Source organism: Danio aesculapii, chromosome 12, assembly GCF_903798145.1.
Source record: "Danio aesculapii chromosome 12, fDanAes4.1, whole genome shotgun sequence".
NCBI lineage: Eukaryota > Metazoa > Chordata > Actinopteri > Cypriniformes > Danionidae > Danio > Danio aesculapii.
The window spans coordinates 15,250,397-15,272,763 of record NC_079446.1 but is presented as its reverse complement, the minus strand read 5'-3'; the positions used below and the strand labels follow the sequence as shown (position 1 = coordinate 15,272,763).

Below are 22,367 nucleotides of genomic sequence, written 5' to 3'. Positions count from 1 at the left end.
GAGCTCATTGTGGACTTTAGGAAGGGACGAATAGGATCACATGATCCCATTCACATCAATTGGATGGCCGTTGAGCCCGTCCCATCCTTCAAGTTCCTGGGGACTCACATCTCAAAAGACCTGTCCTGGACCACCAACACCTCGAACCTGGTCAAGAAGGCGCACTGGCATCTCTTTTTCTTAAGGCAACTTAAGTAGAAAGAGCTGTCTTCAACCGTCTTGGTGAACTTCTACCTGCAATAGAGAGCATCCTGACCAACTGCATCACAGTCTAGTATGGAACCTGCTCTGTTGCTGAGCAGGTTGCTAAAACTATATGAACTGTACTCCGCCCATCCTGCTCAAAGACAGCTTTCACTCCAGAGCTGTTTCCCTTTTTAACTCTGCCCCCCACTGACTCTTTTGCCCCCTCATACACCCCCACACTTTACCCATACACCACATAAACACTGCAGTTATTTATTATTTAATATTTGCACAATAAAAATTGCACATATTTATCGCACTATGTTGCACTAATTCATCTTGAATTGCACATACATACTGTACATATACATTTGTAATTATGTATCTATCTGCATACCTCTGATTATCAATAGCAACTGGTACATACAGTATATTCATCTATTGTAAATCTCTGTTCATAACTAATACAACCTGTATACAATGGTCATAGTACATCCATCTGTAAATATCACCATAGTTTTTTCTATAATTGCTCTTTATAATTTATACCTATATCCTGCACTTGCTCCTTGTGCACACCTGGTTAGACCTAAACTGCATTTCATTGCCTTGTACATGTGCAATGACAATAAAGTTGAATCTAATCTAATCTAAAAACATTTTCAAAAAAGGTAAAATATTTACTTTGTAATAATATTGTGAAATATTACTTTTACTTTATTTTCATAATAACCTAATTTTAAATGACAAACCTCCTCTGGAACCATAACAGGCCCAGCACTCCACAGAGACCCATTTCCTCTTTAAATACCTCTGTGATGGGCATACCGGCATATATGAGCTCCTGGCCTCTTTCATTACAAATACTAGTCATGAATGACGCAGGTTTTCGAATCAACCCCAGCTCCTATAGGCACACATACATAGATTCAGTCAGATGTCCTCCTTATACAGTACAATGCATTTTAGTACATTTACTTTTACATTTAGTCATTTAGCAGACGCTTTTATCCAAAGCGACTTACAAATGAGGACAAGGAAGCAATTTACACAACTATAAGAGCAGCAGTGAACAAGTGCTATAGACAAGTTTCAGGTGTGTAAAGTCTAAGAAGCTAAGGAGCTAATGTTTATTTTTATTTTTTTATTTTTTTTGAGAGAGAGAGAGAGAGAGAGAGAGAGAGAGAGAGAGAGAGAGAGAGTACAGTTAGTGGTATAGCGAGAGAGGCAGTTAAGATTAGGAAGGAAAATGGAGACTAAACAGTTGAGTTTTTAGTCGTTTCTTGAAGACAGCAAGTAACTCTGCTGTTCTGATGTAGTTAGGGAGTTTATTCCACCAACTGGGCAGATTGAATGTGAGAGTTCGGGAAAGTGATTTCTTCCCTCTTCGGGATGGAACAACGAGGCGATATTCATTCACAGAACGCAAGTTTCTGGAGGGCACATACATCTGCAGAAGTGAGAGCAGATACGAAGGAGCAAAGCCAGAGGTCGCTTTATAAGCAAACATCAGAGCTTTGAATTTGATCCGAGCAGCAACTGGCAGCCAGTGCAAATGGGTGAGTAGCGGAGTGACATGTGCTCTTTTGGGTTCATCAAAGACCACTCGTGCTGCTGCGTTCTGAAGCAGCTGAAGAGGTTTGATAAAATTTGTTGGAAGCCCGGCTAGTAGAGAGTTGCAATAGTCCAGTTTGGAGAGAACAAGAGCTTGAACAATGAGTTGAGCTGTATGTTCAGATAGGAAGGGTCAGACTTTTCTGATGTTATAGAGTGCGAATCTGCAAGATCGAGCAGTTCTAGAAATGTGGTCAGAGAAGTTTAGTTGGTCATCAATCGTTACTCCAAGGCTTTTTACCATTATGGATGCAGTAATGGTTGCTCCATCCATCTAGATTGAAAAGTTATGGTGAAGAGTCAGGTTGGCAGAAACTTCAAGCATTTCCGTTTTCGTGAGGTTAAGCTGAAGATGATGATCTTTCATCCAGTGTGAAATGTCTGACAGGCAGGCTGAAATGCGAGCTGGAACCGAGGGATCATCAGGGTGAAAAGAGAGGTATCCAGCAAATGCAAAAAATGCAAATGCAGCAAATGCAAAATTTTTAGACTTCTCTCTGATTTTTTTAGACTTCTCAGATTTTTAAAGTTTGACTATGTATGAGTGGTTCCTAACCAATTTATGCTTCTTTTTTGTTAAACATAAAAGTAGATATTTTTAAGAAAGTAGTAACTAAGCAGATGCCTCTCCTTATTCCAAACCATGGAAGTCAATGGGGTCAAGCAACTTTTGGTTACCCATATTCTTCAAAATGTCAATATATGTTGTTGTGCACAATATTTGCTGTGTCCAGCAAAAGTGGGAAATGCATATCAAAGCAAAGAGCACAAACATCATTACTTTTGAGTAATTGATCATTTTGTATCCATTTTGAAAGTGTTTTTTTATTTAGTTATACTCTTATTATAGACACAATAAGAACAATTTATGAGGACTGGATTTATGCCTAAAAAAAACGTAGGTCAGATAATTTCAAACATTTTTGGTGAAAAAAATCCTCTTTTTGGAATAAGTTTTGTTTGGTATAATTTGTATCTTAATTTTAATGTATTTTTGTTGACAGTTATCTTTAAAATTAACAAAAACTAATAACAGTAAAGATGAAATAAAGTGCTTTTAAAACAAAGCCCACAGCCATGTTTCAGCATGGTAAGCAACAAGAACAGATCCCTTTAAGAGGGATAGTACATAGTACAGGTCTTACTTTTGCCCAGGAGTAATCCATTGGGACAGTAGGAGGAGGAACCTCTTGTTCTGGAACAATGATTCCATTTGTGACAAGGTCATCATACACAAACCTTCCCAATGAAACAGAAAAAATCAGATGAAGCATTAATGAGTTAAGGAGAGTAATAGGTTAGGTACATAAATCATATTTACACAATTACATAATAATAAATATAAATATATAAAATTAAAAACTTGATAATATTTTGTTCAAAACCTCTATTACAACAGACACAAAAATCTTTAGAGGCATACTACAAAGTTTAAAAACTGATAAATATTGATCAAAAGTTATTTATATTAAAAAAAATCTTCCATTTTTTTTTTCTTTTCATTTAACTGTTATTTATAGAGATTTTGATTCAGCAACCATTCAGAAAGTGAACTTCTTCAGTGAAGGACCAATCAAATCTAATCAAATCAATAACTTTAGTGAAAAATGGTTAAATAAAATTAACAGGTTAAAAGAAATATTCAGATATTCCTGTCATTCCACTGAAGTCAATTAACCCCCACAAAAATGTAAAAGGTAAAACTAACAAACAAACAAATCTTTTACTAATTAATTATTATGGGACCACTTTTATTCACAAATGTGATACTACTTTGACCATCCTGCACAGCTAACAAAAACAGTCTAGTGTAAATCATCAACAATATTTATACTCATAAAGAAATTTTGAAAAACATCTCGATGAGTAAGTCTTTTTCTGTTACTTACTTGATGACATCGCCCAATTCATCAAAGCTATTGGGCACCAATGCACCTGCTTCTCGCAGTGCTTGATTTTTGGCAACAGCGGTCTCTAACACTTGTGTAGCACATGCTCCAGCATGGCCAAACTGCACCTAAAACATTCAAAATAACACAATACTAAGTTAACAGTAAATGACGTTAATGTGCACTGCTGTACTAACATCTAGTAATTCCACACACTCATTTACATGGGTGCTAATTAGTTCCTGCTTTAGCATTCAAACAAATCAGGACAACAGTCACCTGAACTCTTGTACGCCCACAAACAAATACAGCGATTCTGCATGCTTAGAAAGAAGCTTGTTTCTTTTATAGACCCTTTTCACGATGACGTCACTTCACCTAAAACATAAAGGATTTAAAAAGCATAAATAGTCCTCACTTTAGATTAGATCACAAAACTGCACGAAGTTGAGTTAAAAAGCATTTATTAACATACAAAATAACTATTACCACATGCAAGAATAATAATATATATAAATGTTTATTTGAATAGTTTGAATAGTTAATTTGAATTAATCATTTACTTAGTTCTACATTATCTTAAAAACCACCAAATACTCTTAAATAAATTATTTGTAAATAATGCAATAATTAATTTAGTAGTGAAAAAGGTATCATTAACAAAGTATGAAAATATAATCATTAAGCACAGTATATATGTGCTTATAAGTTGATTACAGCATTTGTAGCTGTAACAATAAGCTACTTACTAATGTCTATTAATGTAGAGTTAATGCTTAACAAACAATAAATAAACTATTATTAAATTAAGTATTAAATATGTTTCAGTAGTTCAATACTTTCTCGTTGTGTCATTTCATTGTTATTACAATTAAGTTTTTTTGTTTTGTTTTATTTTTATGTTTGTATTGTTTGGGTTTTTAACCAAAATTTTGAAAAAAAGATTTTTTAAAACAGTTGCAAATTTATTAAAAATAAAAAACCTGAAAAATCACATAGGTATTCACAGCCTTTGCTCAAAACTTTGTTGATGCACCTTTGGCAGTAATTACAGCCTCAAGTCATTTTGAATATGATGCCACAAGCTTGGCACACCTGTCTTTGGGATTTTTTCCCATTCCTCTTTGCAGTACCTTTCAAGCTTTATTAGGCTGGTAGGGAAGTGACGGTGTACAGCCATTTTCAGATCTCTCCAGAGATGTTCAATAGGATTTAGCTCTGGGCTCTGGCTGGGCCACTCAAGAACATTCACCGAGCTGTTGTGAAGCCACCCTATTGATATTGTGGCAGTGTGCTTTAGATCATTGTCCTGGTGGAAGATGAACCGTAGCCCCAGTCAGAGGTCAAGAGCATTCTGAAGCAGGTTTTCATTCAGGATGTCTCTGTACATTGCTGCATTCATCTTTCCTGACTAGTCTTCCAGTTCCTGCTGCTGAAAAACATCCCCACAGCATGATGTTGCCACCACCATGCTTCACTGTAGGCATGGTATTAACCTGGTGATGAGCGGCGCCTGGTTTTCTCCAAACGTAACACCTGGCATTCACTCCAAAGAGTTCAATTTTTGTCTCATCAGACCAGAGAATTTTGTTTCTTATAGTCTGAGAGTCCTTCAGATGCCTTTTGGCAAATTCCAGGCGGGGAGTGGCTTTTGTCTGGTCATTCTACCATACAGGCCTGATTGGTGGATTGCTGCACAGATGGTTGTCCTTCTGTAAGGTTCTCCTCTCTCCACAGAAGATCGCTGGAGCTCAGACAGAGTGATCATCGGGTAATAATCACCTCCCTGACTAAGGCCCTCTTCCCCCAATTACTCAGCTTAGATGGACGGCCAGCTCTAGGAAGAGTCCTGGTGGTTCCAAAAATCTTCCACTAACGGATATTGGAGGCTACTGTGCTCATTGGAACTTTCAGAGCAGCAGAAGTTTCAGTAACCTTCCCCAGCCTTGTGCTTCGAGACAACCCTGTCTCGAAGATCTACAGATCTACAATTTCTTTGTATGTACTTACTAATGTACACATTGTAAACAGATTATTGCATTTTGTAAATTGTTCACTTTAAGTAAGCATCTTTGTATTTATTTTACAGTTTTACAAAAAATTATGTAATGGAGATTACAAACACTGCTTGACGGCACTCAAGTAAAGAAAAGGATTGTTCAAAATTTATCTGAGTGGTCATTGAAGTTTGCTGATCATCTATTACAAGTGTTTAGCTATCTGTATATGCATGCACACATTCAAAATGCATGCAGAGGACAGAATAGTAAAAAAGCATCACGACGGGCAGAACACAGCACTAACAAGATCACACCAAATTAGTAATTCCATCACATCTGACTCAAGATGGTTGCTCAAGAGAAAGCTGAGGAGCAGCAACAGACAGCATTGAACGTCTCACTCAGTCAGCTGGAAACCAGATCAGAGATATCCTCATCTTTTAAGAGCTCAAGATCATCCACAGCGAGCATGGCCGCAACCAGAGCACGGGCGAAAGCTGAAACATTAAGAGCACGCACAACCTTTGTAGAGAGAGAGAGGCTAAAGTACTGCTATAAATGGCTAAACTGGATTCTGAACTGTTATCCTTGCAACATGAAAAGGAGGTTGCAGCAACAGAAAGAGAAGCTGAGATACTGGAAGCAGCTGCAGCAGAGATAGAGTCAGGAGGAATTAATATGCCTATTGATGCTACGGCATATCCACAAGAGACTGTGGAAAATCGCACAAAGGATTACGTGGACAGTCTTTCTGGAACAAGTTTTCACGCTCTAAGTGGAACCTAATTTCTGTAATCAAGAAAAGTTCAAACCAACCGTGTTGCCCACCACCACATCTGCCACAAGCCATATCGCACAAGTTGCTGACAGATTAAACTGCATGTCTACCCCCAAGACATACCAAGTCAGTCAGCCTAGAATACCCAGCACACCACCACTATTTCCCCGGAGCACTCCTGTCACGTTGCCATACACAACATTCTCTCACCACTTAGCATACAGAGAAGTTCCAGTTTCAGATAAATCTAACAAGCCTCACACTCCCTATCTCAACAGTACGACACATCAGCCATCAATTCAATTTTCAATACACCTTTATTTGTATAGCGCTTTAACAAATTGGATTGTGTCAAAGCAGCTTCACATAAAAGGTCACAGTAAATTGGAACAGTGTAGTTCAGTTTTTAGTGTTTAAGTTCAGTTCAGTTTAGCTCAGTTCAGTGTGGTTTAATAATCACTACTGAGAGTCCAAACACTGAAGAGAAAATCCAACAATGCGCAGCTCTACAGATCCTGAACCATGCAAGCCAGTGGCGACAGCGGAGAGGGAAAAAAACTTCACTAATTGGCGAAAGTGAAGAAAAAAAACTTTGAGAGAAACCAGACTCAGTTGGGCACGACCATTTTAATTTCTCCGCTGGCCAAACGTCTTGTGCAGAGCTGCAAGCTCAGCGGCGGAGGCTGGAAGCTGGCCTCAGCGAAGAATCGTCTGTCCCTTGAGCGTCACAGGAATCAGTCTCATGTTCTCCACTCCTCCAAGACCACCACAGTAGCTGCTCAGGATACGGCCCGGTCCAGGATATAGAATCCTTTGCAGATCATGCAGGTATGGGTGAAATAGCCAGATACCTGGTGCGCCGTGAGCTTGTATTACTTGGCATGGAAGTCTTCATTCATTAATGCTTTAGAAGGGCTTTCACTACCCCTACTGAGGAGCTTGATCTTCTGATAAAGTGGTTAGGACCACAGTCTTCAGAACAGGTTAAGAGAGTAAGAGCTGTTCATGTTGTTGATCTGGCTGCTGGCTGTAGAATGGCATGGTGCCGTCTTGAAGAAAGCTTTGGGAGTGCTGAAATAATTGAGAGAACGCTCTTTGACAAACTGGATTGTTTTCCTAAAATCAGCAGTAAAGAACCACAAAAGCTTAGAGAACTTGCAAATCTTCTCAGGGAGGTGGAGTCAGCCACGCTTGGAGGCTACTTACCTGGGCTTTCCTTCCTGGACACAGCGCGAGGCGTGGCAATCATTGTTAGCAAATTTCCCCTCAACCTCCAAGAGAAGTGGATGTCCCAAGGATCTCAATACAAGCTTCAGTTTCAGGTACAATTTCCTCCATTCACATTTTTTAGACTTTACATGCAGGGAAGCCTACATGCGCAATGACCCTAGTTTCACATTTAACTTCTCTCCAAATGCCCCTGTAAAGGCAGAGTTTTCAGTGAAGCGAGTTGGACCACTTAAAAGCTTCATTTCTACCCACAAAACTGAGATTGAGCAAACAACCAGCTCTGCTGATTCATCAAACAGTAAACAGATATCAACAGACAGTGCCCCATTCACAAAAAACCTCATCCTTTGAAACGGTGCAGAGCGTTTACAGCTAAAGGCATTGAGGAAGGGAAAACCTTTTTGAAGGAGCATAATGTCTGCTTTAAATGTTGTTCTTCAAACGATCATGTGGCCAAAGACTGTGATGTTGATATACAGTGCATGGAGTGTGGCAGCAACAAACATGTCACAGTTCTTCAACCTGGACCACCTCCTTGGATTCACAAAATGCCTAACACAGAGCATGGCAGGGAGAAAGAAAGTGCAAACCCTTCTGTTAACTCAAAATGTACAGAGGTCTGTGGAGATGCTAATTGTTCACGATCTTGCTCAACAATCTGCCTCATAAAAGTTCATTCCAATAGAGAACCAGACAAATCGCAGAATGTATATGCTATTCTCGACGATCAAAGTAATCGTTCACTTGCTAAGCCTGAGTTTTTCGACCTCTTCAACCTCAAGAGTACAGAATTTCCCTACACTTCGCGCAGGAGTTACAGAAATGTCTGGGAGCCGAGCTGTAGACTTCATCGCACACCCTCTAGATGGTGGTCTTTCAGTCCCACTCCCTACACTCATTGAGTGCAACTGCATGCCCGACTACAGGTCGGAGATACCCACTCCAGAAGTAGCAGAACATCACCCACATCTCTAATCTATCGCTCACCTCATTCACCCTCTGGATCCTAAAGCTCAAATACTTCTCCTCCTCGGATGTGATATTCTTCAAGTTCACAAGGTGAGAGAGCAACACAATGGGCCCAAGAATGCTCCCTATGCCCAAAGACTGGACTTAGGCTGGGTTGTGGTTCGTGAGGTATGTCTCTGTGCTACTCACAAACCATCAACTGCAAGTGTTTACCGTACAAACATTTTAGAAGATGGGCGCCTGTCCTTCTTTAGCCCATGTCCCAATAAGCTCTACCTCAAGGAGAAATTAACACTAATAGTTGGGTAGCACCCCTTCCCTTACGTTCACCCAGACAACGTCTTCCAAATAACAGAGAGCAAGCCCTGAATAGTTTCAACTCTTTCTGTCACACTCCACATAAGAAACCAGAAATGAAGGAGCACTCGTAGACTTTATGCAGAGAATCTTCGATAACGACCATGCTGAGCCAACTCCTACTGTAAATCCAGGGGAAGAGTGCTGGTACTTACCCTCCTTCGGCATATACCACCCACGTAAGCCTGGTAAAATTCGTGTAGTATTTGACTCCAGTGCCCAGTTCCATGGTGTGTCTTTGATTGATGTTCTGTTAACTAGGCCAGATCTAAACAACAGCCTATTCGGAGTCCTTTTTACGCTTCAGGCATGAGCCAGTAGCCATCACTGTGGACATAAGCAAATGTTCCACAGTTTCATCGTCAGAGAAGATTAAAGCATCTTCCTGCATTTTCTGTGGTTCAAGAACAATGACATCTCAGAAAGCATTATGGAGTACCGCATGAAAGTCCATGTATTTGGCAACAGCCCCTCACCAGCGGTTGCCATTTGTGGCCTCAGACGTGCTGCCTTGTACGGTGAATCAGAACAAGGTGCAGATGCAAGACATTTCATTAAAAGAGACTTCTACATGGACGATGGACTAAAGTCTTTTCCCTCCATCACTGAAGCGGTGAGTTTGCTCAAAGCTACCAAAGATATGCTTGCTATCTCTAACCTAAGATTCCACAAAATAGCATCCAATAGCCCAGCTGTGATACAAGCATTCTCTCCAGCTGATTATGCAAAAGACTTGAAACATCTCAATCTAGAGTTGGAATCTCCAAACGGATGCATTTACATTCCATGTTAGTCTCAGTGACAAACCATTCATGCGCAGAGGAGTTCTAGCAACTGTCAATAGCTTGTTTGACTCTCTCGGCCTGGTGGCACCAATTACCATCCAAGGAAAACTGCTACTCCGTGAACTGTCAAACACAACGTCAGACTGGGATGCCCCTCTTGCTGCTGAAAAGGAAGCAGAATGGAACCTCTGGAAAGACTCTTGGCAAGAATTAGGTCAGCTCAGTATTCCCAGAACTTACACTCCAATGTCCATTTCTCACTCAGCAAGCAAGGAGATTCATGTCTTTTTGGATGCATCCATTCAAACCATATCTGCAGTTGCATACACAGACAGTACATACAGTTCCCAGACTTGAACTCTGTGCAGCTGTCCTTGCAGTTGAAATGGCAGAACAGATTGTCCAAGAAATAGACATTGATCCTGACACCCTACTGTTCTACACAGACAGCAAAGTCGTTCTGGGGTATATCTGCAGGGAGACCCGAAGATTTTATGTGTATGTCAGTAACAGAGTGCAAAGGATTAGGAAATTCAGTGACCCTGAGCAGTGGCGGTATATTCCAACCTCACAAAATCCTGCTGATGTTGCTACTAGACCAGTTTCTGCCTGTCGCCTGACTGAAACAAACTGGCTCACCGGTCCATCATTTCTGCAGCACTCAGCATCAACCCCAGTGAAAGAAACTCCTCACAGCCTTATCAGCCCAGAAACAGATGTGGAAGTGCGAGCACATGCCACAACCTGTTTACACTCGGATTCCGACCTTGGTCCTCACCGTTTCCAAAGGTTCTCATCTTGGAAATCTTTAAGAAGAGCTATAGCTGCACTTATTCACGTTGCTCAGTCTTTTAAATGTAAAGACAGGTCATGTCATGGTTGGCATCATTGTGAGAGTTCATACACACCTGAGTTACTGACCCAAGCAGAACGTGTCATCATCAAATGTGTACAGAGGGATGCTTATAAAGTAAAAATTGCTTGTCTGGAAAATGAAAAGGTCATTCCCAAGCAGAGCTTATTAAAGAAGATGGATCCAGTTCTAGAGGTTGGTCTCTTAGGGATTGGAGGCAGATTAGAACAGTCCACACTAATAAGCAGTGAGAAACACCCTCTCATCATACCTGGTCGGAGTTACATAGCAACCCTTCTAACAAATTATTTCCATGAGAAGGTAAATCATCAGGGTCAAGTCTTTACAGAAGGAGAAATCCGTACTGCTGGTTTCTGGATTGTCGGAGCAAAAAGATGTGACCTCCCTTCTGACCGCATCAGCACGGAGCCACCCTTTACTAATGTTGGCTTAGCTGTGTTCGGACCCTGGAATGCATTGGCACGCTGCACTCGTGGAGGACATGCGTAATTTTTACATGTTTATCAGTGCAAGCCATACACATTGAACTGATAGAGTCGATGGACACATGCAAGCTTCATTAATGCACTTCGCTGGTTCTTTGCCATTTGGGGCCCAGCAAAGATTAAACAATCCAACTGTAGCACTAATTTCACAGGAGCATGCAAGGAGCAGAATGTGCTTGTAGACTCTACTAAGAATCTCAGTGTGACAAACTACCTCAGTGAGGAAGGATGCAAATGGATCTTTAACCCGCCTCATTCTTCCCACATGGGAGGAGCGTGGGAGAGGATGATTGGACTTTCAAGACGGATTCTGGATTCCATGCTTCCTCAAATCAGCTCTTTACATCTGACTCATGAGATGCTGTCCACTTTAATAGCTGAAGTGTGTGCTATTGTCAACGCACGACCTCTCGTATCAATTTCTACCGACCCAAAGTCACCTCTTCTTCTCACCCCAGCAATGATCCTTTCGCAAAAAGTGTGTACCCCATCTGCACCTCCAGGGTCCTTTGAAAATTCTGACATGCATCGGAAACAATGGAAAAGGGTGCAGTATCTTGCAATCTTGTTCTGGAAAAGGTGGAGACGAGAATACCTTGCTTCTCTTCAGTGGCGCAAGAAATGGCAAGACAGCAAGCCTAATATCAAAGAGGGAGACTTGGTCCTTCTAAAAGATGATCAAGTGAAAAGAAACAAATGGCCAATGGCTCTGGTCTCCAAGGCTATCGCAGATTCAGATGGAACGGTCAGGAAACTGGAACTGAAAGTCACTAAAGGCGGAACTGCTAAAACCTTCTTACGACCCATTACTGAGGTTATTTTGCTTACGTCTTAATTGACCCTGTGAATTCTTTTTCACTTGTTGAGAAATTAAAATTGGTATTATGCTTAATACCAGACAGGGAGTGTTTTGCCATGTACACCATTATTTTTCCTAACCACTGGAGGGCGCTGTTTACCATAGATTTAAGTTAAAACTCAGTTTGACAAAACTTTATTTGCTATGATTATAGCATCAGGAACGCATTGCATAGCAGCCATTTTGATCACAGCTCGGAGACCACATGTTCTTGTGTTCTTTCCTCCAAATCTGTTGTGTGAATCGCCCAAGAAGCTTTGCTTGTAAGTTATAATTTACATTTGTATTTTATGTACTTTGTGTTAGTATTTTGTTGAGACTTATGTCTTGAAAGAATATTATTGTTTCACGTACATTATGCGGACTACGTACAATACTGTCTACAGTAATTGGCTAATGTACATATTGTAAACAGATTATTGCATTTTGTAAATTGTTCACTTTAAGTAAGCATCTTTGTATTTATTTTACAGTTTTACAAAAAAAGTATGTAATGGAGATTACAAACACTGCTTGACGGCACTCAAGTAAAGAAAAAGATTGTTCAAAATTCATCTGAGTGGTCATTGAAGTTGGCTGATGATCTGTTAAGTGTTTAGCTATCTGTATATGCATGCACGCAATCAAAATGCATGCAGAGGACAGAATAATATGTATAATATATAATGTAATATACACATATACACATAAATACATATGTAAATCATATACATATATACATATAATACATATACATATATAATACAAACTAGCCACCTTTGTATTTTATTTTTTATCAAAGGAAAAATGCAATTAATTGTACTTTGGTTTTAATTTTATTAGAATTAATATAATATAGGCTGCACAACTTCTACATTGGCTCTGATTGCGTTTTAAAAGATATCCTACAGATAGAATTTTGGCTCAAAGACGTTTACGACAAAAATAAAAAGCAGCTTAAATACCCAGAGGAAATAGCACAGACTAGCCTCAGTCCAGATATTGTCCTATGGTCTAGAGGCACCAAACAGGTGGTGCTTATAGAACTTACAATACCCTGGGAGGAAAGAATGGAGGAGGCCCATGAATGTAAGCTCAAGAAATATCAAAGTCTGATACTTGAGAGCCAAGAGAATGGATGGAGGGCCTGGAATTTACCAGTAGAGGTAGGTTGTAGGGGGTTTGCGGGGCAGCACTCTGGAGAGCCCTCGGATGGCTGGGAATTGAAGGAATGGCCAGGAAACGCCTTGTAGGAAAGGTTACTAAAGAGGCAGAAGTAACATCTTGCTGGATTTGGCTACAAAGGGAGGTTCGGTGGAAAAGCCAACCAGTTGAAAGACAAACCATAACATAGAGTTGGGTGGCGGTCAGCAGGAGTAGATCCAGAACGCTGGATCTGCTGTCGAGCCCTCCCGATGTGTTATGGGCTTAAATCGGTGAAACACCAAGGAAGGGGGGTGCCCATCTGATGACCGGCTGTAACCACCAACCTTTTATAGAGTACATCCTTAACTCCCTAACTGGTGCTAAAGGAAGAAAGAAGGGGGAATTATGCCACTGGCCCACAGTTGGTGCAGGGCAGAGTACCTGTAAAGGTGGGCCAGTTGCGATGGTCCCATCGTATTTTGCATATTCTTTTCTGGGTGACCTAGTGACCACTTGGAAAGACAAGTTGGCGACCAAGGAAGAACGGTGACAGCAAGGAAAGACGGCTGACATTTGGGAAAGACCAAAACTGGGGTGTGGAGGCTTGGCAGGCTGAAACACAACCTCTGTGAATAGGAATCCATTGTTTACCGCTATGGAAAGGTATATGATAAGATACCCCCAGGGTCGAGCGAGAGCAGGGGAGAATGATCGACCCACAGGACAGACCAGTGTTATGACCAGTCATGATGGACAATTGACTAGGGAACAGCCAAACGATTTATCCCGGGTCTGCAGATGTGGGAGAATATGCAAAAATGAGAGGGGTCTGAAGATACATCAGTCAAAGATGAAGTGCTTGCAACCTGATCATAGTGTGCAATGCACAGGGAAACCTGGTGAGACAGAGTAGAGGCAGGGGCAGGAGGCAAACCACAGTCCCCAGAATCTCCAGGCACATTATGAGGATGGGAACAGGAACAGAGGCATTGGTGTGTCAGAGGACACAAGGCACCAGGTAGTAGAGGGCACAAAGGACAGTATTCTACCGCAACAAGATACATGTGTAGGAGTGGTCCGAAAGGAACAGGTGAACTGGCCGGCTGCAGTGGCAATTAAGCAGTGGGAGAAATTTGATCAAGATGTGGATGAGGTGCTGGAAGCAGCCTTGGCAGGAGATGTAGGAATGAAGCTCAGGGCAATGGCTGCCATTATGTGGAGCATGGGAGCTGATCGCTTTGGGAAGAAAGAGTTGAAGGTGAAAGCAGGGATCCAACTAAACGAAAATAGACATATGAAGTAAATAGCAATCCTTAGAGGAGACCTGCGAAGGCTGAGGAAGGTATTTCATGAAGCTCCAGCAAATGAGAAACCAGCGCTCTCAGAGATTCGTGATAACTTGAGGGAGCGCATTAAGACTTTGCGCAGAGCTGATTGTCATCGCAGGGACAGGCGGAAACGAATGAAAGCACAGACAGAGTTTATCAAGAACCCTTTCAGATACTTGTCAAATATTCTGGGTGATGTATGATCAGGGCAGCTGGAAGCAACAAAAGAGGAGGTGGAAGATCATCTCCGGCAAACACATAGTGATCCTAGAAGGGAGAAAGGTTTGGGGGAGATGGAGAAACTTCTAAAACCAACAGCACCAAGTATCCTCTTTAGATCTGAGGAACCAAGCTGGCAGGAGGTAAATACATTTCTAAGGAAGGCTAGAGCAAAATCAGCTCCAGGGCCGAATGGCATTCCATACAAGGTGTATAAATGTTGCGAAGGGCTGAGGAGACGACTGTGGAAGCTACTGAGAGTGGCATGGAAGAAGGACTTTCTAGCAGAAAGTTGGCTGGTGGCTGAGAGATGTTTCATTCCTAAGGAAGGAAATTCCTCAGGAATCAAGCAATTTCGAACGATCTCACTTCTTAATGTTGAAGGCAAGATTTTTCTTGGGATTCTAGCAAAGAGATTGACATCTTTCATGATGGACAATGGATACATAGATACATTGGTCCAAAAGGGAGGAGTTCCGGGCGTTTCCGGCTGCCTTGAGCACACCAGCGTAATCACCAAGATTATTGAAGACGCTAATAAGAACAGGGGTGATCTGGCAGTTTTGTGGCTGGATATAACAAACGCATATGGAACGATACCTCATAAGCTGGTGGACTTGACGCTGGAGACCTACCATGTCCCAGAACGATTCCGGAAGCATTTGCAGTGCTATTATGGCAAATTCCACATTCGATTCACCTGTAGGGATTTTACCACAGAGTGGCAGAGACTAAAGGTGGGCATTGTCACTGGATGCACAATTTCAGTGATCTTGTTTTCAGCATCAATTAATCTTCTTGTTAAGTCAGCAGAGAAATTGCGGCGTGAGGCAATCTTGGCCAATGGCAACCAGCAGGTACCTATAAGAGAATTTATGGACGACCTCACCATCATGGCAAAATCAGTACCTGAAGGGAGATAGATTCTAGAGGATCTAGTGGAACTCACTGATTGGGCACGGATGGAGTTTAAACCTGAGAAGTCCAGGAGCCTGGTATTGAGGAGGGGATGCATTCAGGACCGGTTTCGGTTCAGAACAAAAGGTACCACCATCCCAACAGTCAGAGAGAAACCAGTCAAGAGTTTGGGGAAGTGGTATAGGGCAGACCCTAATGATAAGGAAAGCGTGAGGCAAATGAGTGTCCAAGTAGATACCTGGATGACATCTTTAGAGAAGAGTGGCCTACCTGGAAAATATAAGGCCTGGGGTTACCAGCATGGAGTACTTCCTAGACTGCTCTGGCCGCTGCTTGAAATGAGGTGCCTGTCTCTACAGTGGAAGGACTGGAGAGGAAGATGAACACCTATCTACGACGGTGGTTGGGTGTGCCAAGAAGCTTCTGCTCCATTGGTTTATACAGCACAGGCAGCAAGCTACAGCTACCAGTGACATCAGTCCTGGAAGAGTACAAAGTAACGAAAACTCGGCAGGCCATAATGTTGCGAGACAGGATGAAAAAGTCCGTCAGGCAGACATTGTGGTTGGGGCAGGCCACAAATGGTCAGCTAATAAAGCACTAAGGGATGCCGAGGAACGACTGCAGTATGCAGATATTGTGGGGACAGTAGCGCAGGGAAGGCTTGGATTGGGCTGCTTCACTAGTGCGAGCTGGAACAAAGTGTACCCAAAGGAACGCCGCAGGCTAATACAAAGAGAGGTCCGCAAAGCAGAGGAGGAAACTCGGCAAGTTAAAGCTGTGGGCATGAAAAAGCAGAGAAAGGGCCCTGACATGGCAAGATATTTGGAGCATGGAAGGACAACGTATAAAGTTCCTGCTGTGTTCAGTCTATGATGTTCTTCCGACTCCATCAAACCTTCATATCTGGGGGATGGTAGAGATACCAAGCTGCTCACTATGTGGAAAGCAGGCAAATCTTGAGCATGTCCTATCAGCATGCCAGTCAAGTTTGGTAGACAGGAAATTCCGGTGGCGGCATGACAAAATCCTCTCTCAGTTGGCGGATGGATTGGAGCAGGCAAGGAAGAAGGTGAAACAGCATTCTGATGGGCAGTGCTTTATTCAGTTTATTAGGTCAGGAGAGAGCACTGCAGCAGGCCGAAGGAGAGGAGGCGTTCTGGCCTCAGCAAAGGATTGGGAGATGCGAGCAGACCTTAAAAAGCAGCTTAAATACCCAGAGGAAATAGCACAGACTAGCCTCAGACCAGATATTGTCCTATGGTCTAGAGGCACCAAACAGGTGGTGCTTATAGAACTTACAATACCCTGGGAGGAAAGAATGGAGGAGGCCCATGAACGTAAGCTCAATAAATATCAAAGTCTGATACTTGAGAGCCAAGAGAATGAATGGAGGGCCTGGAATTTACCAGTAGAGGTGGGTTGTAGGGGGTTTGCGAGGCAGTCACTCTGGAGAGCCCTCGGATGGCTGGGAATTGAAGGAATGGCCAGGAAACGCCTTGTAGGAAAGGTTACTAAAGAGGCAGAAGTAACATCTCGCTGGATTTGGCTACAAAGGGAGGTTCGGTGGAAAAGCCAACCAGTTGAAAGACAAACCATAACATAGAGTTGGGTGGTGGTCAGCAGGAGTAGATCCAGGACGCTGGATCTGCTGTCGAGCCCTCCCGAGGTGTCATGGGCTTAAATCGGTGAAACACCAAGGAAGGGGGGTGCCCATCTGATGACCGGCTGTAACCACCAACCTTATATAGAGTACATCCTTAACTCCCTAACTGGTGCTAAAGGAAGAAAGGAGGGGGAATTATGCCACTGGCCCACAGTTGGTGCAGGGCAGAGTACCTGTAAAGGTGGGCCAGTTGCGATGGTCCCATCATATTTTGCATATTCAGCTGGTAACAGCCTCAGTTTTGCGACTTGACTTGTGTGGCGTCTACGTATCGTTGTCTAGATGACAACGAGAGAGAGATGAGATCAGACCACAGATTCGATGCGTGGCCGCACGTCACAATTACTTTACTACAATTTATGAGTATTAGCTTATCTAAATTAACTTTTCATTCGATTAAAAGCGGAAATATTGCCAGACAGATGAAGTAACTTTCGGTTTTGGAAGAGTGGCTTTAGCAATAAAAGATGCACAAACACACACAGGATACACTCGTGTAGGCCTATTCATTATTGATTTTTTTAACATTAAATGCATAATAATCAAGTGCAAAAAAGAATAGCTGAACTTCGGAAAAAGTGATCACTGCGGTAGCCGCAATGGTTGCTTTGTTTCTCTGCAGTTGGCTTGTCAGTGGCGCGGCATTGCTTAATCACTTTACATAATTTGCTTTTAAAGATGATGTATGACTAGGGCTGTGCGAGAGAATTTGGTTTATTTTTTACTTTGACTTCTAACAATTAAGAAAACACTGTAAGATGACTATGCAAAAGGCTGTCTTTTGTTCCTTTTTATGAAAACCATAGTACTTCATTTTTCATGCAATTTCCAAATCAATCAAATCATGTACTTAATGTTGTGTGTCCTTCATATGTACTCCTTAATGTTAAAAAAGATGCTGAACCAGAAACACATAGGCTGTAGGTGCCACATTGGACAGTGCCAACAGAAATAAGTGTCTAAAATGCCATGTAAAGAATTTACCTCAGAAGAGAACAGGGTAGCACATGTTCCAATACACCAACATACAATTGGCTTAGTGATAAGGCCATCTGTAATGCCCTGACAGATGTTATACTCCTCCGTGCCACCAACCTGAAAGACATTAAGAATTACAATGCCTTAGCAAATTACTCAAATTCTTGCACTTATAATTTAAAGCAGGGGTTTTCAAATGGTCAGGCGCGCCCCACCAGGGGGGGCGCCAGCATCTATTAAGGGGGGCACAAGACATTGTGGTGTGCACTCGAGTAAATTATTTTCATGCGTTCACTAGAGGCAATAATATGATTACCGTTAGCTCCACAGCTAACTATCTGTCACCTGTAAAGTTAATGTGTTCCAGTAAAATATATACAAATAAAATGGACCAGGTGCTTTTTAAAACTAATGACGGTGAATGAATGAAATTCAAACCGGTGAGCCGTCTGACAAAAAAGTGCCCTTCTGAATCAAATCAGCAGGATGTCCATCTGGATCCTTCACTTACTTTGAAGACATTACTGCCACGTTTACATGGACATCAGTAATTGTTATTTGCCTTAATCTGAATAAGACAATAATATAATTAGTAAAGTGCTTTTTGAATGTTACGTCACCAGCCTAACTTTATTCACTTTTACTGATTCAATTTTTACTGATTCAATTTTGGATGTTTTATCTTCAATTTTTTCGACTTTAACTGTAGTTCGACAGTTTAACTTTCACTCATGAACATTTCATTCATGCCCCCTTGACAAACTGGGGTATTTGACACAAATATGAAGGACTGGTGGAAGAGTGTTGTTTTTATTGATACCGCACGTCGAATGAAAAGAAAAAAAACTTCTGCATTGAGTGATCTGTGTGTGTCTGTGTGTATGTGTGTGCGGTCCTTTACGGACAGCCGCGTGTGTGGATCTTATCACAAAATGTGGTGAAAAGTCCTACATGATGGTAATAGTTTGATTGCGGTGTTTACTTCAATAATGCCACTAATATATGCATACTCCACATGTCTTAATTCCATTTCTGTTTAGTTCAGTTATGACTTTAGTCGGATTAAGGTAATCAAAAATCACTGTTTACATGGTAGACTCTTAATCAGAGTATTGTCTTAATCATATTAAAATCACATTAAAGTATTGTTGCCCATGTAAACATACTCAATGTTCAACTCAACCACACCATCAGGGCTCTGTGAACTTGGCTTTGAGAAGCAACATTTTCTGTATGTACGTACATCAAAAGCAAGTATGCTATGGCTCGTGCTTATTGACAGTGGAAGATGATTTACGGTTAGTTATGTCAGGAATCCGTGTTTGGAAAGTGGTATATTTATGCTTCTGCTGTTGATGCAGTGGTTGGAAAAAGCTGGATATTCCTGCAGGTCTTGATGCAAGGAACAAGCAAACTTAGGTCTTTGAGAAGAAGAAATCTGGAGATTCTGGAAATTTCACGCAAATTTCTGGAGATGGTAGTACTAAAGCGACGGTTTTAGTCTTCTTGGTTAAGCACTGTGAATCCAATCACTACGAAAATCCTTGCTGGAACACACGGCATAGTTCTGAAGTCTTTGAGCAATTCGGATGAATGTGCAGAAAATCCTTTTGTTTCGTCTTGCTGACACTCAGTGGTGTAACACTTGCATTGAAAACCACACAAATTGTACCACCTTGTGTATCACATACTACCTTGTGTATCACCAGCCCTACACATTTAACTTCTTTGAGAGAACGTTTTATTCTTTCTCTGGAAGGCAGGATTGAAAAGATGGCACCTTTCAAATCCAGCATTGTGATTGGATGAGTCTGTGAGGTAGTCACTGGAGGTTGTCATCCATAGTGTGAACAGCATTTACATTGTTATAGCCTAGTTAAACTGTTTTTATATTTAGGAGTCTTAAATATTTTCCTATGCATAATTCACTTTCCAAACCACTTCTAGTTTACCCAAGGCATTGTGCTGAATAAATAAAGTCTAAACATCACAATGTAATGTTGATCTTTACCTAAGCATTCATATATAAACATTATTACATAAAGTTTCATATATGGCCCGTTTCCACTGAGTGGTGCGGTTTGGTACGCTTTTATGGCCGTTTCCACTGTCAAACAGCGTACCAAACCGAACCGTACCATACCACTTTTTCGGCACCCTTTCGAAAGGGTACCAAACACGAGAAAGGGTACCAAAAGGCGGAGCCACACGCGCAGCTGAAGGCTATTGGTTTACAGAGATACGTCATTCACTTACGCAACAAGCCAGAATGAAAACAAAAAAAAACGCCATGTTTGAATTACACAGCTGAGAGATTGCAGCAGAATTATAAATACATATAATAACGAGCCATGGTGGATCTGGGCTCAAACAAACCTTGTCGTCGTCTGGATGAACAGCCACAAAGTCAAGAAGAAGAGCAGATTTACCCTGTGCCGCGTAGTTTTTTAGGAGCCAGTCTGAGGCGCGAGCGGTTTCGCTTTCTTGCTAGCGCTCGCGCGCGTCTAACATTATATCTGAAATAACAAACTTCTTAAGCTGATGATAATAACCTGCGCTTGATTATTGACATGCTTTTGAAATCCGATCCTGTCAGACACTGACAAATGCGAGAGTGAAGCGTGAAGAAACAAAGGAGAAGCCGGAAAAAAGGAGCGGCATAAGATTACAGACACAGATAAGAGGTTTTCACTGACTGTAGGCTATATTTTGTGTTTTTTTAACCTAAATACAGACGAAATGTCTGTTGTGTGTGTTCTTCTGTAGTTGATAACATATCGGAGACTATAAGGGGCTGTATGTGTTCATATATGTTCATTTATTTAGTTATTTAATATAATTACAGACGTTACAGTAGGCTGTTTCGCACTGTCATTGATCTGCAGTTATAATCGACTCATGTTCATTGAAAAATTAGTAATAAACATTTCCACACAAGTATTAATGTGTATGAAGCATCTTTTTTATGAGAAGTGCTTTTCATATGATATGTAAGTGACCCGTACAGCTTAATTGTAGACATTTCCTCGAGCGAGAATGACGTCGACTGAAACTTTCTGTCATACACCACGCCCACCAAAAGGGTACCCTTGTTAGTGGAAACGCAAGCCTGATAAAGGTGATCCGTACCAAACCGAACCGTACCGTACCAGTCAGTGGAAACAAGCCAATAGTGGAGTATCTCAAACAGTGCATATTAATTAAATACATGATTATTTGAATCTAAAGATGTATGAAGTGAAATATTCCATTTTGTGTCCATTTTGTTAGATGGAAACATTGTAATCCATGTGTTTCTTTGTGTCTGAGGTGATTTAGATTAGAGGGAATGTTAAGTAGGCCAAGAACCCGTTTTGCAAGTTCTGGACTCTTAACACCAATGTCCTTCAGAAGAACAAAAGACAGATCACCATTGCCACTCTTACTGATAAGTCTAAACAAAAGTCCAGATTTCATTGTTAACTCTGCAGCATTTGTTCATATTGGAAATTCATTTACACAACTGAATTTCCATAAGTTCCTGATTTGACCGCTGATCACTACACTCTCCACCAAGCCAGTTGCTAAAACACACTTGGATCTTTATCATCAGAAAATGTAAATGAACTCTGCAAAGTAGTCTGCCGAAGATTAACATTAACATTAACATTGGGTGTGTGGTTTGCTGACATCAACAGTGTGTACTGTATTCAGCTGATAATTTAGACTTTCAGTACTTCGGTGATATGAAAACTTTGCTTTGCACTTAGCTTAGCTTTGGTTTTCTCAACTTCGCCATTTGGAAGAGTTTTAAAATGAAAATGTAAGTTTAAGAGTTTGCTACTTTTATATATTTTGTACCATGCAGTTCATGTGAGAGCAGCAGCAGCGGCAGTCTTAGGCCTGCCCCAAATTTTCTCATTGATTGAGAAGTGTGATGATGCCTTTTCCAAGCCAATACTAACCAACCACCCAACTTTTTGTGAGATATGTCCTGCTGGTATGTGTATTAAGAGACAGTGAACAATGGAGGTTCAAAATATTAAAAACAAATAAACAGCTGCATTAATTCACAATAAATTAACTGTCAGCATCAATTATCCAATTACCTAGTAATGTAGGTGTTTG

The 22,367-nt window shown here is 41.3% G+C and overlaps 1 long non-coding RNA gene across 1 annotated transcript; it reads right to left on the bottom strand.

The window, feature by feature from the left end:
• Nucleotides 1-2,950: 2,950 nt before the first annotated feature.
• On the bottom strand, nucleotides 2,951-18,365 carry LOC130238723 (uncharacterized). The gene is made up of 3 exons (XR_008838643.1): nucleotides 18,267-18,365; nucleotides 3,690-3,817; nucleotides 2,951-3,039 (listed from the first exon to the last, which is right to left on the bottom strand). It is a non-coding gene; the product is annotated as an uncharacterized LOC130238723 (long non-coding RNA).
• Nucleotides 18,366-22,367: the final 4,002 nt, after the last annotated feature.